The sequence below is a fragment of the Dendrobates tinctorius genome, unplaced genomic scaffold, assembly GCF_039654945.1.
Source record: "Dendrobates tinctorius isolate UK_male_01 unplaced genomic scaffold, ASM3965494v1 ptg000158l, whole genome shotgun sequence".
Taxonomy (NCBI): Eukaryota; Metazoa; Chordata; class Amphibia; order Anura; family Dendrobatidae; genus Dendrobates; species Dendrobates tinctorius.
The window spans coordinates 14,382,051-14,405,436 of NW_027361825.1; the positions used below are offsets into that span (position 1 = coordinate 14,382,051).

The window sequence follows — 23,386 nt, forward strand, 5'->3', positions numbered from 1 at the left end:
TGCAACTGTTTAGCCTCTGCTGGTTATTAACTATAGGGGGACCCAAATTATTTTTTGGTTGGGTCTCCCCTATTATAACAAGTGAAGAAGGCTGTGAGCTGAGATTAACAGCCTAGGAACCTTTAGGACTATTGGCCCCTTCCAAGAATATTAACATCAAGATGCGCAACCGGGTGAGTCATGAAATGTGGGGCGCAACTGGGCACACTAGCAGCATAGGTAGGGTACAGTTTTTCTAATCATGTTCAACGCATTTGTTTTTATGTAGATTCATTCTTATGAAAAGTACAAGTTGGTTTTCAGAGGTGACGCTACTGTTGTGTAAAATCCAGTACACCTTATTTATCTAACAACAAGTTGTATTCTTTGGTCAGTTTTCATGATACGTGACTTTTGTACGATATACAGGATGGTCACGATGACGCATTAACCACACTTTCCATTTAAGGGGTGTGAGATGTGTAAGTAATATAAAGCAGAAAAGAAGAACCGCTGCATAATCTTTCTTGTTTATCAACACTCTGATCGCAAATTGGAGCTTTCTGGGACACTCTTCTCTCTTCTGGGGCTTGTTCTACAGATCGGTAAGAAAACCATATATCATGGCATCCGCCAGTTTATTATTATTCATAAAGTTCTGAATGATTATTTTTTGCATGTTATCTGTAGAGAAAGAAAAATGTGTTTGACTGTAGAACCATTAGAACCATATGCTGTTCTTTAAAAAAATGGCAAAAAACTTTAAGACTTTCTACTTAATATAGGCTGCCATAGGCTTAAAAAAACATAAAAATAGATAAAACAAATCAATATCTACTTTCCATTTAATGTTTACTTTTACCTAAGGACAAAAAACAACAAGAAAATGCAAATATATATATATATATATATACACTGAATATTTCATGATTTGGACATATTGCCAAGTAAGAATAAGAAAAATATAAAAAAAGTCAAGAAAACTTTACGTATATTTATTTCTGTTTTTAAGCCTAAATGTATTTTAAATAATATAAATGATATAATGTGTAATTATAATAATTTGTATGAAATCAAGGAGAAAATATATTTTTCTATTTATATAAAGTTGTAATATAATTTCGAAAAAGTAAAGCATTAAATGCAAATTCTAAATAAATAGTATATTGTAAGAATTAAAATATTATTAAAAAGAGTCTTGAAGTTTCATCACAATCTCTCTTCATGCCTTTTCTCTGAACCTCAGGAGATCATGTCTCACCAGAGATAAAATTTTCTCTATACGATTTTCTCTATACGTTTAATTTTATATTGGACTTTCTTTGGGCACTAATGCAATAAATCTGCTATAAACTTCAACACAGTCACAATATAGAAGATGAGAAAACCGGCTGAAATTTATCTTAAACTTTTTAATTTTTGTTAGACTAACTACAAAAAAAACATAAATGACAATTTTATAACATAATATGTTGCATTTTTCTTTATATACATTTTTCTTATAAAATAAGAAAAATAAGATGAAAAATGCAGCATATTATATTCTATTTGAGATTATAGAAAATTAAAAAGAATATTGACATACTGTGTTCAGAAGCAATTTTGGAATGTAACATGTAATAATAATAATAATAATAATAATAATAAAAGCAAGAGTTACACAAATTTGTAAACTTCTTAAGGAATCAAGAATAGGCATATGAAGAAAAATATTTGTTATGCTACATACGCGTATAGTGATTTAATTTGTGCATTTAATTTGTATTAATTGTTATCATGGGCAGAAAATAAAAACTCAGCGCCAAATTTTGTTTTTCTTATCTCTGATTGATCCTGCTCATCATTAATCAAATAAAATGTTTTAACTTACTTTATGGTTACTAGATATCAAATATTACTCACTATGTTCTATGTTTTATGAATGTTTACAAAAGAGTCTTTGCTTTTACAAAAAACATTTAATACATTTATTATATTTATAAAATGATAACCTTATATATGTATTTTATTTTAAATTTCATTAGGATTGCTACTTATAATTATACTATACTGACATTATTATATTTCAGCATGTCATGGCCATATTTATATTATGATACGCGTGTATTTGTATGTATGTATAGATTTAGATGTACAAATACAAGCATATCATAATATAAATATGGGCATGGCATGCTGAAATATAATATCAGTATAGTATAATTATAAGTAGCAATGATAATGAAATTAAAAATAAAATATATATACTGTATAATCATTCACCAATCAGTCATCCAAACGTTGTTCAACCATCGACCTACTTCCACCTAATGTATATGGCCATCTAAACTCCTTTACAGGAGCCGTCCAAGAAGGAGTGGTGGTGTCACAAACAGAGAACGTGACAGCAGAAACTGGAAAATCGGTGACCATCACTTGCTTGTTTACATCTAAGTTTCCAGCCTACTCTGTGACATGGTCCATTGGCTGCAATAGTACCCAGGACCTTCAGGATAACCCGTGTTACAAGCGTAGGGTAAAAATCTCCTTCCCAGATACTGTCCAGAGAGCACAAAAATCAGAATTACCCACCTATGAGGGGAAAACTACAATAACTATCAACAACCTGGTGGAGAATGACTCGGGAAGGTTCTGCTGTCATATAAAGTCTGGTAGAAAGACTGGAACCGGAGTTGGGACCAGACTGGAGGTCACTCCAAGATCATTTTCTGCAGGTATTTTATGATTAGCAGTTTGTAAAGATATCCATTCCATTGTATGTGTAGCTGGATGTAGGATTCCTACATTACTCTGAGATAGAGGAAGGCAAAAAACAAGACAACTTGAGAAATTTGCCATAAAAGTATGGAACCTTGACTCCATTTGGACCCAAGATTGTAGGGAAATTCTTTCTAGAACAGTACAATTATGGTTATACCAAATTTTCATAGATTTTTTTTATTTAAATGATGAAAAAAATTCTAAAGTTTGTTAGAAAATAAAAAAGAAAATAACTCATTACTTTTCTATCGTTGGAGCTGTGTGGTGACTTGTTTTAGCGTGGTGAACTGATGCAATTTGTATAAATGACTTTTGGATCACTTTTTATTCCATTTTTTTGGGAAGGAGCGATGATATCAAATTTTAATCTTCCTTTATTTTTAATAGGGAACTGACTTGAATTTAATATAGTTTCAAAAATGTTATTCTTTTTTATTCATTATTTAGCTCTTTTAGGGGACATAAACCTGGGATCATCTGATGATCACTTATGCTATATACTGCAATACTATGGTACTGAGTATATACTGAAAATCTGAGTCTACTATATAACTTAACCAGTGGGTGAACTTCACAGGAGGGCCAAGAAGGCCCCAGGCAGCTATGATAATCCATCGATGTCCCATAAATGTGTTGCAACGGGCCAATGTGTGCATGGTACGTGAAGTGTGATGAAACGTTGAAAAAAATGCAATTCAGCCAAATGATTTGGAAGCATGGATATCCATTTCAGTCCATTATGTCTATACCAAATGTGTATCAATTTTTTCTGTTTAAGTGATGGAAAAAATTCAAATATTACCTAATTTTATTTGCTTTGTGTTGCCATTTTCCAAGACTTGTAAAATTTATATTTTTCTGTTTTGGGGGCTGAGTGAGGGCTTGTTTCATATGCAGTTAGATGATGCTATTATTTATATTAATATCATGTACATTCAGTGCCTTCATTTTTTATTATTACATTTTTTAAAGAGGTGAGGTGATAACAAAAACACAATTCTGGGGTTTTGATTATTTTTTCTTTATGGTTTTTAATGATCAGATAAATTAATTCCATATTTTAATAGATCAGTCTTTTATGGTTGTGGCAATACCAAGTACGATCTCCTGCAAAATGGCACCGGCAGCTGTGCTTGCACAATAGCATCTATTGGAATGCGATAGACGATACTGCACAATTGCACCGTGCAGCCGCCGTCATTTTGATGAAGATCATTTTTTTCTTCCACCCCACGAGAGTATAGGAATAAAGCATAAATACATATAGGCATATTAGGCATTGTATCATGCTATTGCGCTGGTGCAATTTTGATGAAGTTGATTTTTTGTGTAACACCACAATAGTATATGCAGTATGTAAAGTAGGGGGCAGGTGACTGAAGGATCAGCCCAATCCACAGCCCTTCCAAAAGGCCACTCCGGAGCAAGAGAATCTCATTAACTTAAAACTACAAATAAAGATTAATCAATAACCACAAGACAGATTTAATCAACCAAGGTATCATTTTAACCAGTATAACTGTGCCGACCTGACACTGTCTGTAGGTTACTATGCACAGTCCTGTTGACAAGTTTGCTTTAACACGAGCGTGCTAGAAGCGCAATATAAACCCGCCCATCAGCGTCCCTGTCATATGATTACGAGGCGCTGATGGGTTGGCATGAAAGCTGGGGGTCTGCAGAAGACCACCCTGCCTATCATTGCAGATGATGATCTCTGATACACATAGCAGTGCTGGAACCCTGGTATGTGTGCCACAAGCAATCAGATGATCACAGCTTCAAGTCTCCTAAGGGGACTGTTGAAGCAAGTAAAATAAAAAAATGTTAAAAAATATGACAAATGTAATTATTATATGTTATTAATAATTAATACAAAATAAAAGTTCAAATAACTTCCCTTTTCCCTATTCAAAATAAAACATTTTAAAAATACACCTTTGGCATTGCTGTGTAAAAAAATGCCTGATATATCAAAATATAAAATCTGATTGGTAAATGGCCTAACAAGAAAATAAATAAAAAATCCAGAATTATGATTTTATGCCCATTGCAACACTACAGTAAATTGCAATAATAGGTGATCAAATCACCCCAAAATGGTATCAATAAAAATGTCAGCTTGGTGCCAGCTCCAGTCCCTGAAAAATGAAAATGCTACGGGTCTCAGAAAATGGTGCCTTTTTTTAAAATAAATTTTGTATTTTGTATCTACCACTTAAATAAAACAGAACATGTACATGTTTGGTATCTGTGTACTCTTAATGACTGGGAGGATCATCATGGCAGGCCATTTCTAGAATTTAGTGAAGATGGTAAAACAAAAAAAAATAAAGCTATCGCGGTATTGCACTTTTTTTTGCAATTTCACTGGACTTCCAGTACACTACAGTATATGGTAAAATCAATGGTGTTGTTGAAAAATACAACTCATCCCACAAAAAACAAGCCCTCACATGGCCATATTGACAGAAAAATAGAAAAGCTATGGCTCTGGTAAGGAGGGGAGCAAAAAAACAAAAACACAGAAACAGAAAATTGCAAAGTTGTCAAGGGGTTGGCACTTCTATTTTTAAAAACGTCTTAATTTGCAGCATTTTTTTTTCAGGATGTGCAAAATAAACCAATTTTACCAATTTTTGTTACCACATTTACCAGAATTTCAGGAATTTTGCTGTTCTTGTTGTCCTTGAAAACCCTTCTATAAAAATCCTGCATTTGCCTTCAGTACTTGATCGGAGGATAATATAAAGGGTTTATCTGATATCGATGGTCTATCATTAGGATGGGTCATGAATGTCTGATCGGTGGGGGGTGCGACACCCTGCTCCCCTGCTGATAAGCTGTTCCCGCTGTCGGTGCAAGATGAAACTGCTCAATTGTGCAGCTGCACAGTACAGCCCATCAGCAGAATAGTGGATGTGTCTGGATACTGCACATTTGCTCCAATTGATTGGAATAGATATGTAGCACCCAGCTTTGACCACCATACAGTTGACGGAGCTGTGTGGCTCTGCAAATATGCAGTTCTAGCCCCTGCTGGCACTAGGAACAGCTAATCAGCAGGGGTGCTAGGTTTTGTACTCCTCACTGAGCAGACATTTATGATCCATCCTAAGTTCAATCAAGTGTTCTGTCATGGGGCGGTGTCAGCGCTGCTTCAGTCACCGCTCTGTGTGTAAAGAGCAAGGGCTATAACCGAGCCCCTGACACTGACTGACAGCCAGCCCTAATGCTGAGCCTGCTGTCAGTCAGTGGCGGTCGTGAGGTCACAGCCACCACTTACTATGCACAGGGTGGTGACTGAAACCAAACCAGAGCTACCCCATGACTAAACGCTGAATTCTGCTGGGTAGAATGAAGTTCATTTCCTCCCGGCAGCGGAGCTCCAAGTGCAGGCGCCGCGCAGGTTCGGAATGCTATTAACCTGCAGATTAACCCCATATCTACAGGTTAATAGCAGGTGACAGGTTCCCTTTAAATCAAAACAGTATTATTTCTTAATTTAATTAATAATGTGCTCCTTTTTTAACTTTATATAAAGGGACCTCGTAGGATTGCTGGTGATACAACTAAAGATGGTGAGAAGAGAGGCTGGAGAGTTGATGATTATCACTTGCTCATTTATGTCTTCTCTGCAACATAAATTGTAGGGTGTAGTAGTGCCGTGAACCTTCAGCATAACCCCTGTTTCCAACAGTAATAGTTTATAGCTATGAAATAGACATCAAAATAGTAACTAAGTGTTACATTAAATGGATAACATATTCCTGTTCCTGGAAATGTAGACAAATCCTGAGATCTCAATCCCCTGGATAACTGAAGGGATAAATTCTGTCTGCCTACAGCCACCACTAGGGGGAGCTCTCTGTATACAATTTATACATTGAAGCCAGCAATAACACAGTATTCACTGACCTTCTGAGATCCCTCTTGTGATGGCAGGAAGATTTCACAATTAAAAACATTTAAAGGCAATTTAGAGATCAGTATCAGAAGAAAGGAGATCTGGATGAGCTAAAAAGTGGTCATTGACTTTAAGCAAAAAAGCAATTATCTTCAGTGTCTACTTTTCTTACTTTTGCATCCAGTAGTCATTAATCTAATTATGTCTTTATTTTACAGGTAGAGTGTGTAGTCGCAAAGTGTTCCTTCTAGTGGAAATCTTGCGTGTCATCTGCCTCATCATCCTCATCACATTCCTGGGAATTGTAGTGAAGAAGTCCTGCTAGGGCGATTTTACTCACCATCAGTTCCTCCTACACTCTTGTAGGATTTGCTTCTCTTTTTTTTTGCCTTTTCTATATTACAGGGTGGGCCATTTATAAGGTTAGACCTGGGTGGGCCATTTAATGGATACACCTAAATTAAATGGGAATGGTTGGTGATATCAACTTCCTGTTTGTGACACATTAGTATATGGGAAGGGGAAAACTTTTCAAGATGGGTGGTGACCATGGCGGCCATTCCGAAGTCAGCCCACCCAGGTGTATCCATATAAATGGCCCACCCTGTATAATAGTAATGGTAGGAATAACCACAAACTAACAAAAGAACTGTGCCGGCCTCACAACTTATATGGGATTATCATCACTAGAGTTGAGCAAAAAGTTTCTCCGGACCCTGGTCCAGTGGCCATGTAGTTAGTCTGTGTCTCTTCATGAGACAACCTCTTTAATATTTTGTCTCTAGAAACACATTTTATGGAGGGTAAAAAAAAACAAGATCCCTGAGTAAAATAGACGTTTATGGAAATTTTGAGGGAGGTAGGTACAAATGTTTCGTTATTTCTGCTTCTAATGTGAATTATTCCGGCATTTACTAGATGAAAAGCACTTTCTCTTTTCTACATTTTCTTCTATCCTTCAGCATTTTTGGCAATAAAATAAAATGTTAAATGAGATGTTGTCTCTCTGGTTTAAAATAAAACTTACATGAATTTCTTGGATTCAAGGAGTAGAAGTTTGGCTTTTCTTTATCAGTGAAATGGAGCTAAAAACCTTATTGAAAACAATGTATGAGACTTGAGCAAGTGTTTGATTGGCCTTGATGGAGTTTTTGGCAATCATTGATTCTTGCCGAATTCTAAAAACAGTGTGTGCCTTTGAGAGTTTGGATCTGTTAGCCAGTTCAGAAGTCGTCATTTGGACGCAAATATGCAATTTGCATAGTTTCAGTCATGTGCAGACTAGAAGCAGTTGAGAAATTTATGAGCACGTCATCACCACATTTGTATGTCATATGTTGTGTAGGAGTGGGCTTAGAAGTTGACATAACTTCATACTTGGCGAGTGCCAACTGTGCTATACAGCTGACAGCCACTAGCAATTTGTAAACTGTGGCATCCAGGCATTCATACATAAATCAGAAGCAACTCTGTCATGCCAACTTCCTCCCTTCCTATTGCAACTTGATCCACTTTGTCATGCAATCCTCCTCCCTGGATCAGAAAAATATAATCTCTGTACTTATTGAAATCAATGGTAAAAAAATAAAAACATGTATAAAAATAGCTCCCTTTTCCACCTTGTGTTGCATACATCTAAAAAAGTGCAAAAAATAGCATATTTGGTATAATCACATCTATAAAAGAAGTATTAACCCCTTAAGCCCAAAGGGTGGTTTGCACGTTCATGACCGGGCCAATTTTTACAATTCTGACCACTGTCCTTTTATGAGGTAATAACTCTGAAACACTTCCATGGATCCCGGTGATTCTGACAATGTTTTCTCATGACATATTGTACTTCATGTTAGTGGTAAAATTTCATTCAAATAACTTGCGTTTATTTGTGAAAAAAACGGAAATTTGGCGAAAATTTTGAAAATTTTGCAATTTTCCAACTTTGAATATAATGCCCTTAAATCACAGAGATACAGCACACAAAAAACTTGTTAAGTAACATTTCCCACATGTTTACTTTACATCAGCACAATTTTGGAACCAAAATTTTTTTTTGTTAGGAAGTTATAAGGGTTAAAAGTTGACCAGCGATTTCTTATTTTTGCAACACCATTTTATTTTTATGGACCACATCACATTTGAAGCCACTTTGAGGGGTCTATATGATAGAAAATACCCAAAAGTGACACCATTCTAAAAACTGCACCCCTTAAGGTGCTCAAAACCACATTCAAGAAGCTTATTAACTCTTTAGGTGCGTCACAGGAATTTTTTGAATATTTAAAAAAAAATGAACATTTTACTTTTTTTCACAAAAAAAATACTTCAGGTTCAATTTTTTTTTATTTTACCAAGGGTAACAGGAGAAATTGGACTGCAAAAGTTATTGTGCAATTTGTCCTGAGTACGACCTCAGAAGGGAAGGAGCGCCGTTTGACTTTTTCAATGCAAAATTGGCTGGAATTCAGATCGGACGCCATGTCGCATTTGGAGAGCCCCTGATGTACCTAAACAGTGGAAACCCCCCACAAGTGACCCCATTTTGGAAACTAGACCCCCCCAAGGAACTTATCTAGATATATGGTGAGAACTTTGAACCTACAAGGGCTTCACAGAAGTTTATAACGTACAGTGGTACAATTGAAAAATCATATTTTTTCCACAAAAATGATCTTTTCACCCCCAAATTTTATCTTCCCAAGGGTAACAGGACCCTAAAAGTTATTGTGCAATTTGTCCTGAGTATGCTGATACCCCATATGTGGGTGTAAATGACTATTTGGGCGCATGGCAGAGCTCGGAAGGGAAGCAGCGCCATTTGATGTTTTTGGCTGGAATTGAGATCGGACACCATGTCGCGATTGGAAAACCCCTGATGTACCAAAACAGTGGAAACCCCCCACAAATTACACCATTTTGGAAACTAGACCCCCCAAGGAACTTACCTAGATGTGTGGTGAGAACTTTGAACCCCCAATGGCTTCACAGAAGTATATAACATACAGCCGCACAATTAAAAAATCATATTTTTTCCACAAAAATGATCTTTTCACCCTCAATTCTTATTTTCCAAGAGTAACAGGACCCTAAAAGTTATTGCGCAATTTGTCCTGAGTGGGCTGATACCCCACATGTGGTGGTAAACCACTATTTGGGCGCATGGCAGAGCTCGGAAGGGAAGCAGTTCCATTTGACGTTTTTGGCTGGAATTGAGATCGGACACCATGTCGCGTTTGGAAAGCCCCTGATGTACCAAAACAGTAGAAACCCCCCACAAATGACACCATTTTGGAAACTAGACCCCCCCAGGGAACTTATCTAGATGTGTGGTGAGCACTTTGAACCACCCAGTGCTTCACAGAAGTTTATAACGACCGGGCGTGAAAATAAAAATATCGTATTTTTTCAACAAACATGATCTTTAAGTCCCCATTTTTTTATTTTCCCAAGAGTAACAGGAGAAATTGGACCCCAAAAGTTGTTGTCCAATTTGTCCAGAGTACGCTGACATCCCATATGTGGGAGAAAACTACTGTATGGGCACACGTCGGGGCTCGGAAGGGAAGTAGTGACGTTTTGGAATGCAGACTTTGATGGAATGGTCTGCAGGTGTCATGTTGCCTTTGGAGAGCCCCTAATGTACCTAAACAGTGGAAACCCCCACAAATGACCACATTTTGGAAACTAGACCCCCTAAGGAACTTATCTAGATGAGTATTGAGCACTTTGAACCCCCAAGGGCTTCACAGAAGTTTATAACGCCTGGGCGTGAAAATAAAAAAATCATTTTTTTCCACAAAAATTATATTTTTGCCCTCAATTTTTTATTTTCCTAAGGGTAACAGGGGAAATTGGACCCCAAAAGTTGTTTTGAAATTTGTCCTGAGTATGCTGATACCCTATATGTGGGGGTAAAACAATGTTTGGGCGCATGGCAGAGCTTGGAAGGGAAGGAGCACCATTTGACTTTTTCAACGCAGAATTGGCTGGAATTGAGATCAGACGCCATGTTGCATTTGGAGAGCACCTGATGTGCCCAAACAGTGGAAACCCCCAATTCTAACTCCAACCCTAACCCCAACACACCCCTAACCCTAATCTCAGCCCTAACCCTAGCCCTAACCCTAGCCCTAACCCTAGCCCTATCCCTAGCCCTAACCCTAGCCCTAACCCTAGCCCTAGCCCTAACCCTAACCCTAATGGGAAAATGGAAATAAATATATTTTCTTTTAGCTTTATTATTTTTCCCTAACTAAGGGGGTGATAACGGGGGGTTTGATTTACTATTTATGGCGGTTTTTATGTTTGGCAGCTGTCACACGCTAAAAGACGCTTTTTATTGTAAAAATAGTTTTTGCATCACCACATATTGAGAGCTATAATTTTTCTGTATTTTGACCCACCGAATCATGTGAGGTCTTATTCCTTGCAGGATGAGTTGACGTTTTTATTGGTACCATATTCAGGCACGTGACATTTTTTGATCGCTTTTTATTCCGATTTTTGTGACACAGAATGAACAAAAACCAGCGCTTCATGAATTTCTTTTGGGGGGTGAGTTTACACCGTTCCATGTGCAGTAAAATTGATAAAGCGGTTTTATTCTTTGGGTCAGTACGGTTACAGCGATACCTTATTTAGGTCGTTTTTTTAATGTTTTGTCGGTTTTATGCAATGAAAACTATTTTATATAAAAAATAATTATTTTTGCATCACTTTATTCTGCGAGCTATAACTTTTTTATTTTGTGCGGATAACACTGTATGGCAGCTCGTTTTTTGCAGGACAAGCTGATGTTTTCAGCGGTACCATGGATATTTATATGAGTCTTTTTGATCGCGCGTTATTGCACTTTTTGTTCGGCAGTATGATAATAAATCATTATTTTTTGCTTAGTTTTTTATTTTTATTTTTTAAGGGGTTTGCTAAAGGGGTTAACTAATGGGACAGTTTTATAGGGCGGGTCGTTACGGACGCGGCGATACCAAATATGTGCACTTTATTTTCAAAAAATGAATTTATTGGGGAATATTTTTTTTTTTTTTACTAATCTATTTAGCGATTTTTAAAAAATTATTTTTACACTATTTTTTTTTTAACTTTATTACATTGTCCCAGGTGGGACATCACTGTCCTGTGACAGATCGCTGATCTGTCGCATCTCAGATCACTGTGACAGATCAGCGATCTGTCACAGGCATAGACGCAGACTTCCTCATGCCTGCGCTTTGCAGGCAGTGAGGAAGTCAGCTCCCTACAGGCCCCCGAAGGTCGCCGTTGCCATCTTTGATCCGGGGGCCTGTAGGGAAAGAGCCCCCTGCAGCAGCGCTGCACATTGCGCTGCCGTGGGGGGCTCAGGGAAGCACGAAGAGAGCCCCCTCCCTGCCGATGCTTCCCTTTAACCCCCGGTACACCGCGATCGTGTTTGATCGCGGTGTTCAAGGGGATAACGTGTCGGGGCGGTCCGTGACCGCCCCTGACACATTGTGCCGGGTGTCAGCTGTGACAATCAGCTGACACTTGGCCGCGATCAGCGGCGCTCACCACGTGAGCGCCGCTGATCGCTGTGACGTACTATCCCGTACCTGGGAATTAAGTCCCAGGGCACATGGATGGGATAGTACGTCATATGGGATTAAGGGGTTAAAATACAGTATCTTGTTATTTTTAAGAATATTAAGATTTGAGTGTCCTCAGTGGGTGATGCCTATTAGTGGCTAACTGAAAAGATGGTAACTAGTTGCAAGCTTTAGAGACTACTAAGGTCCCTTCATTAGGCATCGAAGAGACCATAGCAGTCTTGAAAGCTTCCAATTTGTTACCATCTTTTCAATTAACCATTGAAAGGGATCACCCACTGAAGTCTCTCAAATCTTAATATTTTTCTATCTACTGGCTAACACAGTACAACATCATATATATATTTCTTCCCGTTTTTTAATCCTCTTATCCGAAAATACATATAAAGGCTCTCAAAATGGTAAAAATGCCCCCCCAACAAAAAAATATGTAAAAGTAAAGCTTTCCCAACAGTGTAAGTGCAGGCTTTCATAGAATGTTAGAGTTGGAAGGGACCTCCATGGTCATCATGACCAACCCCCTGCTCAATGTAAGATTCCATTAAACCAACTCACACAGATGTCTGTCCAGCTTCTGTTTGAAGACTTCCATTGATGGAGGACTCACCACCTCTTGTGACAGTTAGAGTTGAGCAAAACGGGTCGAAAAATTTCAAAAGTCGCCGACTTTAGGCAAAGTCGGGTTTCATGAAACGAAACCCGACCCTAGGATGAGGTCGGCCACGAGGTCGGCGACTTAAGCGCCAAAGTCGCATTTCAAAAGTTTGTTTTGCACTCTCTCAGCCAATCACGATCCACGGACACTGTGGGCAACGTGATGACATAGGCAGGGGTCACCACCATCTTTTAGAAGGGCATGCAAGTGATTGGCTTGCTTTGGTGGGCGTCACAGGGGGTATAAAAGGGCGTGCACGCCGACCGCCATGCTTCTCATGCTGATCTCAGAATAGAGAGAGCTGCTGCTGCTGCTGATTCTGTAGGGAGAGCGTTAGGCAGGGAAGAAGACACCAAAAACTGCTTCTGCTGCTAGCGATTTAGCCTGTACAACACACCAGTCACTGTGTGTGCAGTGCAAGTGGAGGCTATATTTTGCTGGATCAGCGGTGTTGGTTGTTAGGCTGCCTTCTAAGGCTTCCTGACAGCTGCATTGATGTTTACCCACTGCTCTGCAAACTGCTTTTTTAAAAGCAATCCCATTTTTTTTTTTTGTCCTGGTGAGGTACTGAGCGTGCATTTTTTCACACCATACAGCGGTGCACACTCCTCACACAGTACCGTGTAACGGCTGTTATCACAGCCACAGTGAAGCTATCTGTGTGTCACTCTGTAAGAATAAGTCGAGGACATGTTCCCTTCTTACAGACCTGCACCTTCTAGTTTTGTCTAGTTTTCAAACAGTTAAATATATTTGTTGTTTGATCACATTCAAAACTATAGAGAGACAGCGTGTGTCAGTCCGTATACTTAAAAAACACGGAGCTTGACAATTTTACGTACACCGGACAGCCGTGTACATGCATGCTCCTCTCTCAGTACCGTGTAATGGCTGTTATCACGGCCACAGTGAAGCTATCTGTGTGTCACTCTGTAAGAATAAGTTGAGGACATGTTCCGTTCTTACTGACCTACACTCTAGGGAGATTCCTATTCTGCCCAATTCTATATACACCTTGTAGTTTGTCATACACTAGCCATTTTCTGCCTGTGACATAGCGCTGTGATATTCAGTGGACCTCACACAATCAAAAAATGTCCAGTGTCCACTAGTGTGTGCAGAAATTCAAAATCTCCATTATCCTCTAGTGACATTTTTCACACCTGCGACATCGAGCCTGTCACATAGCGCAGTGATATTCAGTGGGCCTCACACAATCCAAAAGTGTCCAGGGTCCGCAAGTGTGTGCAGAAATTCAAAATCTCCGTTATCCTCTAGTGACATTTTTCACACCTGCGACATCAAGCCTGTCACATAGCGCTGTGATATTCAGTGGGGATCACACAATCCAAAAGTGTCCAGTGTCCACAAGTGTGTGCAGAAATTCAAAATCTCCCCTGTCCTATAGACACCTTGTACCTCGTTTTACATTACTATATAGTTTGTTGGATTTTGTCTACATTTCTACCAAAAATGAGGAAGGCTGGTGGAAGAGGCCGTGGAATTGGGCAGGGGTTGGAAGCTGGTAATGATGGTGTTGGTGGTGGATCTGATGGTAGTGGCAAAAGCAAAATAGGACCGAATGAAGGAGGTGTTGAGCCTGCGTCATCGTCTGGCTACACAAGGCCTCGAAGGCTTAGTTTTCTAGGAGTTGGCAAACCGCTTTTAAAGCCAGAGCATCAGGAAAAAGTTTTGGCTTACATTGCTGACTCAGCCTCCAGCTCTATCGCCTCCTCTTCTTCAGTTGTAAAAAATAAAAGCACTGAGTCGTCATTGGAGGCTCATGTTCATGAACCACACCTTTCCTTGTGTCCTTCACCCCAACCAAGATTGAAGGATGATACAGGCCATACTACTGATTACTCCATGGAGCTGTTTTCACATACCATGCCTGGATTATCAAGTGAAATGGTGAATTACCCAGGCCAAGATGAATCTGACATGGAGTGCACTGATGCACAGCCACTGATAGATGATTCTGCTGGTACATTCACTCAGAGCACTACATTGTCCTCGCAGTGTACAGAGCCAGATTCTGACCCTGATGAGACTCAGGTGCCCCTTCCCCCACACTATACCACCATACACGGTGACACAGAGGAAGGTGCACATGACATTGAAGAGGAGGTGATGGATGACCCATTTGTTGACCCAGATTGGCATCCATTGGGGGAAGAGGGTGCTGCTTCCAATAGCTCAGATGAGGAGGAGGAGCATCCACAGCAGACATCGACATCGCAACAGCTGTTTTCTGGCAGGCCCGGAGCACTCCAAAGACAGGTTCCAAAAATCAAAAGAGTTGCTGGACAGCTTGTCCAGAGGGTCAAAATATCACAGCGAGCTAGGCCACAAAATGTCTGCCAAAGTAGGAAGAGTGCAGTGTGGCACTTTTTTGAACAAAATCCTCATGATCAGGCCAAGGTTATCTGTAAGAAGTGCGCAAAGACCTTTAGCCGAGGGAAAAATCTGAAAAATTTGAATACCAGTTGCATGCTTAGACATTTAACCAGCATGCACTTGCAAGCGTGGACACAACACCAAACCTCAAGTACCACATGTGCAACTGATCACAAAGAAGGTAGTCAGCAACGCTACATTGTTTCCCCCACTGTAAGCCCACCGGTTAGCACAGCAGCAAATGTTGAGGTGTCGTTGCAAGGCCACAGCAGTCAGGGAATTCCACTGTTAAATCAACGAAAGACTGAATCTAGGCCATCAGAAAGAACACCAACTCCATCACCATCATCAACCCTCTCTCAGTCTGCCCTGTCCACCGATACTTCCACCATATGCAGCTCTCAAGTCCAGCTCACCCTCCCAGACACTATGAGTAGGTCAAGAAAGTACTCAGTCTCTCATCCGCATACACTGGGTTTGAACGCCCATATTGCCAAACTAATCTCGTTAGAGATGATGCCCTATCGGTTGGTGGAAAGCGCAGCTTTCCGCGAACTCATGGCCTATGCAGTACCACGCTATGACCTACCCAGTCGCCACTTCTCTCGCAAAGCCATCCCAGCCCTCCACCATCATGTAAAAGACCGCATTGTCCATGCACTCAAGCAGTCAGTGAGTGGAAAGGTGCACCTCACAACTGATGCATGGTCCAGTCGGCATGGCCAGGGCCGTTACGTGTCCATCACTGGGTTAATGTGGTGGATGCAGGGTCCACAGGGGACAGCGGTGGGACAGTGCTGCCTAGCCCACGGTATAGGAAACAGTTGGCTGTAGGCGTTCGACCCTCCTCCTCCTCCAGAAGCGAAAGCTCGTCCACAGAGCGCAGTCGTATGAGCACTCCATCTGCAGCTGCCACTGTTGCACACGAGGTGTCCCCCTATCGAGCAGCTAGTGGAAAGCGTCAGCAGGCTGTGTTGCAGATGATGTGCTTGGGCGACAGACACACCGCCGAGGTGCTGGCCGAGTACTTTCAGCGACAAACTGAGTCATGGCTGGGCAGTGTACATCTTGAGGCAGGCAAGGTAGTTAGTGATAACGGCCGTAATTTTGTGGCAGCCATAGCCCTTTCAAAACTCGGCCACATACCTTGCTTGGCTCACACCTTGAACCTGGTGGCGCAGTGCTTCCTCAATAATTATCCGGAGTTAACAGCCCTGCTCCAGAAGGTGCGAAGACTGTGCGCGCACATCCGACGGTCGCCTGTACACTCCATTCATATGCAGAAGCTGCAGCGATTGCTCCACCTTCCCAACCACCGCCTCATTATTGACATTGCAACAAGGTGGAACTCCACCCTGCACATGGTTGAGCGGCTGTGCGAGCAGAGGCAGGCCATAATGCATTTGTGGGAGGATACACGGCCAGGCCCTTTGAGAGCAGACATGGAGTTGACAGGTGTGCAGTGGTCGAAGCTGAAAGACCTCTGTAAAGTCCTTCAGTGTTTTGAGGAATGCACACGGCTGGTAAGCGCAGACGACGCCATCCTAAGCATGAGCATCCCATTTATGCGTCTGCTCATGCAAACTTTGACGCACCTTAAGGAGCAGGCGTCTGCAGCCAATGTTGACGAGGAGGAAGAGGTGGAGGGAATCCTTGATGACTTTCAGCCATTGTCTGCTCAGGGACCTCTCCTGGACGAGGTGGTGGAAGAAGAGGAGGAGGAGGATGATGATGGGGATGATTACTTAGGGGAGGAGGATGCATATCGTGGGGCAAGTGAAAATGTTGGCGTGGCAATGTCTGGTACAGGGTTTGTGGATTTGCCAGAAAGTGCTCCTCCACCCAGCACTCGCAGTGCATCATTGACACCGGGAATATTGGCCCAAATGTCAGATTATGCCTTGCAGATCCTAAAAAGGGACCCACGCATTGCCAAAATGATGAACGATGACGTCTACTGGTTGGCCAGCATTCTGGATCCACGCCATAAAGGCAAATTACAAAACATCATGCCACAGGAGAACCTTGACCTAATATTGGCTAACAAACAAGCAACTCTGGTTAACCGGTTGGTTGAGGCATTCCCAGCACACAGCAGCGGTGATGGTTCTCACACGAGCCGTACGGGCTGGGGGCAGCTTGGCAGAGGTGTTCGTGGTGCACACAGCAGAAGTGGCATTGGAGACAGGGGTTTCATGACAATGTTGTGGACTGATTTTTCACGGACCGCTCACGCAACTGGTAATACTGCATCAATGGAAAGTGACAGGAGACAGCAGTTGTCAACTAAGGTTAACAACTACTTTTCCTCCCATATCGATGTTTTTCCACACAGGTCATTCCCCTTTGACTATTGGGCCGCTAAACTGGACACCTGGCCTGAATTGGCACAATATGAATTACAGGAGCTCGCTTGCCCAGCTGCAAGTGTGCTATCGGAAAGAGTCTTCAGTGCAGCTGGATCAATCCTGACAGAAAAAAGGACCCGTCTGTCAACCCAAAATGTGGATGATCTAACCTTCATTAAAATGAACCATGCATGGGTTTCCAAGGATTTTGTCCCACCTTCCCTTGATGACACATAGGTTGCCAGAAAAATGGCTTGCTTTGGTCCTCCTCCTATTCCTCGAACTTGACCTATTTCGCCTTTTGCAGCAGCTGAATGACCCATATCTACATATGCCACTTTGTAAACCTCCCTAAGTGGGCGGCCCCCCCATGGCCGGGGTCACCACCTAGTGCACAAAACCGTGCGAGTGCCGTTGCCCTGGACAGGTGGGTAGGCCGACTCTTGGGCGCGGGCACTGACATAGGGTCCCTCATAGTGCAATCAAGCGTCTCTGACAGTGGTGGTGCACACCCACCGTCAGACACACCGCCGTACTATGAGGGGCCCAGTGCCAGTACCGACGCCCACGAGTGTGCCCCCCTTGCTTGGGCAGGGCCCCAGAATTTGCAATGTTTACCTCTACCTGCTCCTCCGCTGTGTAGTCTGGCCTGTCAAATCCTTCACTGGGACTGACACTACAAATTGATTGAACTAAAAGAAGATGATGGTTAAGATGTAGCTATTCCCTGTCCTGCTGGCTGAGCTCTAGCTCCAGATGATCAGTGGCTTCTATTTCTTATGGACGTCGACTCACAATTACATGCAGTGGTGGTTTATCATCAGCTTTCACAGTTTTCCTACTCACAAACGTGTGACATTCCGGCGCACATTTCAAAATGTGCCCTCTCATGCCAATCAAATAGAATCGCCTACGGCCTGTGGCTTCTGTCTTTTGCACTCCAAAGTTACGTGACAGATCATGATAGCCAGTGAGCACCATGTTTACATCGTTCCCTGTGATAAAAATTGGATTGAGATGAGTAACAGTGATGGAATCAACAGAAGTGCGATACAGCAAGACTTTATTCACAAAAAAATGTTTTCACTGTCTCAACACACAAATTAATTGAGGGTCAGCATCGCCTATGAGAATTGTGACGGAAGTTTTTCCCGTGAATAATAATTCCTAGATTTCTGCAATCAATAGCCTTTATGTCACTAATTGTATGCATCTCATTTCCTATTTCCGAGAGGCTGGACTGTATTACTGAGACAGAAATATATATGAAGATTTAAAATAACACCAAAAGTATATAGTTGTGTACGCCTCAAATGCATTTCCTTTTTTCCACTTTTTAGATTGCTGTGTAATCCATACTGAGAACATGGAGATTTTACATGTTTAAACTATGCTATACAGTGGGGAAAAAAAGTATTTAGTCAGTCAGCAATAGTGCAAGTTCCACCACTTAAAAAGATGAGAGGCGTCTGTAATTTACATCATAGGTAGACCTCAACTATGGGAGACAAACTGAGAAAAAAAAATCCAGAAAATCACATTGTCTGTTTTTTTTTCATTTTATTTGCATATTATGGTGGAAAATAAGTATTTGGTCAGAAACAAGCAATCAAGATTTCTGGCTCTCACAGACCTGTAACTTCTTCTTTAAGAGTCTCCTCTTTCCTCCACTCATTACCTGTAGTAATGGCACCTGTTTAAACTTGTTATCAGTACGACAAGGAGTTCAGAGTAGTGCAGGGATTCCCTAGCAAGGAGACTTACGTAATTGTTTTCAATGTTGGGACAGCAATTTTTGGGGAGCACTATACTCTGGTGAATGATATATGGGGCCCACCATACACTGGAGCATTCCAAAGGTGGACATCAGACACTGGAGCAGCATTTACAGGGCCCATTATACACTAGAGCAGTAGAAATGGGGCCCATTATATATGGAGCATTATTTGGGCCCATAAGACAGTGGAGCTTCATCCATTGGGACCAACATATACTGTAGCATTATGTGGAGCTCATCATATACGGTTTGAAACATTATATGGGAATTATGATTCCATATGGAGAAATATATGGGCCTCATTACTCTGTATAGCGCACTAAGCGCTGGCCATAATACTGTATGGAGTTATATACTGTCCGTTTTTGGAGGTATTGGAGAATTTAAAATGGATATCAGTCATGAGATGTAAGAAGTGAAGTATTTTTCATTGTACTATACTGCTATTTCTCTGCCGTATCGGAGCATCATGAGTTGTGGTATGTGTTAAAGGGGCGCTCTTTGGCCCTGGGCCCACGAAAACCTGGAGCCAGCCCTACCCCCCACAACTGTAGCCAAATAACCCCCATTTTTCAGTGAGTAACTAGTATTATGAAGTTAATTAAGGTTGACAAGCTTCAGTAACAAGAATTTATGCTTTTGGCATTCAAATGGACACTGTTGGTGTGTTTCCTGTCCTCCTCTCACTGCCGACTTTAATTCTCCATTGACTTAAGGCCCTTTTACATTTAGCGATGCACCAGCGATCCAACCAGCGATCCGACCCGGTCAGGATCGCTGGTGCATCGCTAAATGATCGCTAGTGAGCTTTCATACAGAAAGATCTCACAGCGATGCAGCAGCGACGCAGCGCACGATACTTACCATTCACACACAGCGATCCTGCGTCCTCCCGCCCACCTCCACGCGTCGCTGGACGTCACAGCAGGAAGCCCAGCAGGAAGCAGACGACGAGAAATGGAGCCGGACATTCTCGCGCGATCAGCGATGGACAGCAGGGGAGCCGGTCGCTGGTAAGTATCACACATAGCGATATCGCTAGCAATATCGCTATAACGTCACAAAACCGGTGACGTTTTAGCGATATTGCTAGCGATATTGCTTAGTGTAAAACCCCCTTTACATTGGGTTTCGTGTTTCGGGACGACCCCAACTTTTCCCTATAGTCGGCCGATTTTGCTCGACCCGACTTTTGGAAAAGTCGGGTTTCATGAAACGAAACTCGACCCTAAAAAAACAAAAGTCGCTCAACACTATCAAGCAGTCTTGCAGGCTCAGGGTGCATTAGTGTCAGCATGAACTATACTTACACATTTGAATGAAATGATACACTATAGTAGGAGGCCGAGGAGGACCCCACTGCTGATGAAGAGACATAAAAAAGCTAAACTGTTGTTTGCCAAAAAAAAGCCCAAATCCTTCTGGGAAACCGTATTGTTGACAGATGAAACCACGACAGAGCTTTTTGTTAAAGCACATCATTCTACTGTATACCAAAAATGGAATGAGTCCCACAAAGAAAATAACACAGCAGCTACAGTCAAGTATAGTAGAGGTTCAAAGATATTTTGTGGTTGTTTTGTTGCTTCTGGCACTGGATGCCTAGACTGTGTGCAAGGCATCTTGAAATCTAAAGATTACTAACGGATTTTGAGTTGCAATGTAGTGCCAAGTGTCAGAAAGCTGGGTTTGTGTCCTGGCTCATGGGTAGGGATTGATGAACCTGTAATGTTCGGGCACAGACCCCAAACACAGACTTCTCCAGAAAGTCTGTGTTGCTGTTCGGGTTCAGCACCCCAAACATCAGGTGCTTCCCACACTGTCATTTTCACGACAGCGCGATTAACACTGTTGGCTCTAATCAACGGTAAGATTATTACCACCATCAGATTGCCAGCAGCTGTGACCTGAGGTAAAAAGTTTACGTCCGGTCACCTAGGCTATACCTGTTTCCTCTATTAACAGCAAGAGCAGGCATGATGGCAGTATTAATCAGCCAGCGCCTGCGTTATAAATAAATAATTTAAAAAAATGATGTGGAGTCCTTTCTATTTTAGATAAAGAGCATGGCAAAACTGACAGCTGCGGGTTGCAACCCTCAGCTGTCAGGTTTATCATACCTGGTTACCAAGAAAAAAGGGGTCCCCATGCCATCTTTTAAAATTATTTAAATAAATAATTTTAAAAATCGGCAAGGGTCCCTTCCATTTTTGACAAACAGCCAATCTAAAGCCAACAGCTGAGAGCTGGTATGCCCAGGCTGCTAAGGGGTCATGGATATTGGCCCCCCAGCCTAAAAAAAGCAGCTTGCAGCCGACTCAGAAAAGGCACTTCTTTTAAATGTGTTATTTCTGGTACTCTGTCCTGCTCTTCCCACTTGCCCTGTTGCGGTGGTAAGTTGGGTTCATATTTGAGTGGTTGATGTCACCTTTGTATTTTCAGTAGACTTCAAGCCCAGCAGTTAGTAATGGATGGGCTTGCCTGTAGTGGAAGGGGTGTAAGAGCCCCATTATACTATTTCTACTCTGGGGAAATTGATGAAACTTTAGTTGTGTCTGCCCTTAATTTTTTTAAGTGTTTAGATTCCAAGTTGGGTCGCCTTCACTTTTGTTGCCTAAATTTGCCAGGGCTCTCAGATCACCAGTCCTACACCTGTTATTCATCCTGTTACTGATCAACGTTTAAGCTAGAAATGCTGGTACAAGCAGGCCCTGCCCCATGCATACATACTGCACAGGTATGCGATTTGTTCTCTGGGGCAGTTGGGTGGTTGGAGAGTTCTGATGGGGGGAGGAACAAGGGTAATTGTGTGCCACCTCTGAGTTCTGCACTGTGTGTTAGGGTGGAGGAAGAGGAGGAGAGGCAGTGCTTTCCATCTACTGAACCACATGCTCTTTCTGAACCTTATCTAGAAGGCACACTGCTGTGTGGCTGTCAAAGAAAGGGAGCTGAGTAGCCTGTCCACTAACACAAGTTGTTAGTTGTCTTTTTGATAAGATGAGGCAGTAAAGCTTTCAGTAACCTATCTCATGGACACCTCGAACACCATGCCTATTCCCCCTTCCACCACAACCTTGATTTTTCCCACTCATGTTGGATGTACCCTTCCCCTCTTTTAACCATCTCTTTCACAACCCTAGGCCCAAACCTGTCAGTCACCTGTCAATAAATTAATAATCAGTATTTATTGGCTGTGATTGTGTTGCTAGACTGCAGAATTAGCCCAAAAGATTTATATGTTGAAATGTGGACAGGTAGCAGGAACACAGAATTAGAAAAAACGTATGAGTCCCAGGTGGATAAGTATAGAGCAACTGGGTGAGCTGGAATCAAGTTTTTGTTACCACAGAATTAGCACAAAGATTTGGATTATGAAACGAGGCCTGATGCCTGCACCAGAGTATTATCCCAAACAATTTGGATTATGAGCAAACTATAATTTAATCATCAAAATATTAATACATCATAGTTTTATCATCAAAATACAATGTTTTTAAGTAACCTACATACGAACCGATTCCACGTGGAATACATTTGTTCCAATGATTGAGACCTACTGAAGATCACAATATATTGTCTTCATTTTTGGCAGTGATAACAAATTCATTTCAACTAACTAGTGTTGCCATGCTGAGATGTGCAGGAATGCGCAAGCAAATGGACTTTGAGGGGCCTTCACAGAAATTTTTGGAATGTGGATGAAAAAAAGAAACATTTACTTTTCTTTCACAAACATTTTCCTTTAAACCTATTTTTTTTTTTTTTAACTTTTGCAAGGGCAACAGGAGAAAATGGACCATAAATTTTGTTGTTCAAATTCTCCTGAGCATGCCGATACCCCATATATGGGGAAAATCTATTGTTTGGTTGCACGGCAATGCTCGGAAGGGAAGGCATGCCATTTCACTTTTTGAATGCAAAATCTGCTGGCATAATTAGCGGACGCCATGTCACGTTTGGAGAGCCCCTGATGTGCCTAAACAGTGG

At 41.5% G+C, this 23,386-nt stretch overlaps 1 long non-coding RNA gene across 1 annotated transcript in view; it reads right to left on the reverse strand.

Moving 5' to 3' along the window:
* Positions 1 to 500: 500 nt before the first annotated feature.
* Positions 501 to 23,386, reverse strand: part of LOC141051675 (uncharacterized) — a 119,475-nt gene continuing 96,589 nt past the window's right edge. Inside the window, exon 3 of the long non-coding RNA XR_012220675.1 lies at positions 501 to 663. This is a non-coding gene — a long non-coding RNA (uncharacterized lncRNA). The remainder of the gene's footprint in view (positions 664 to 23,386) is intronic.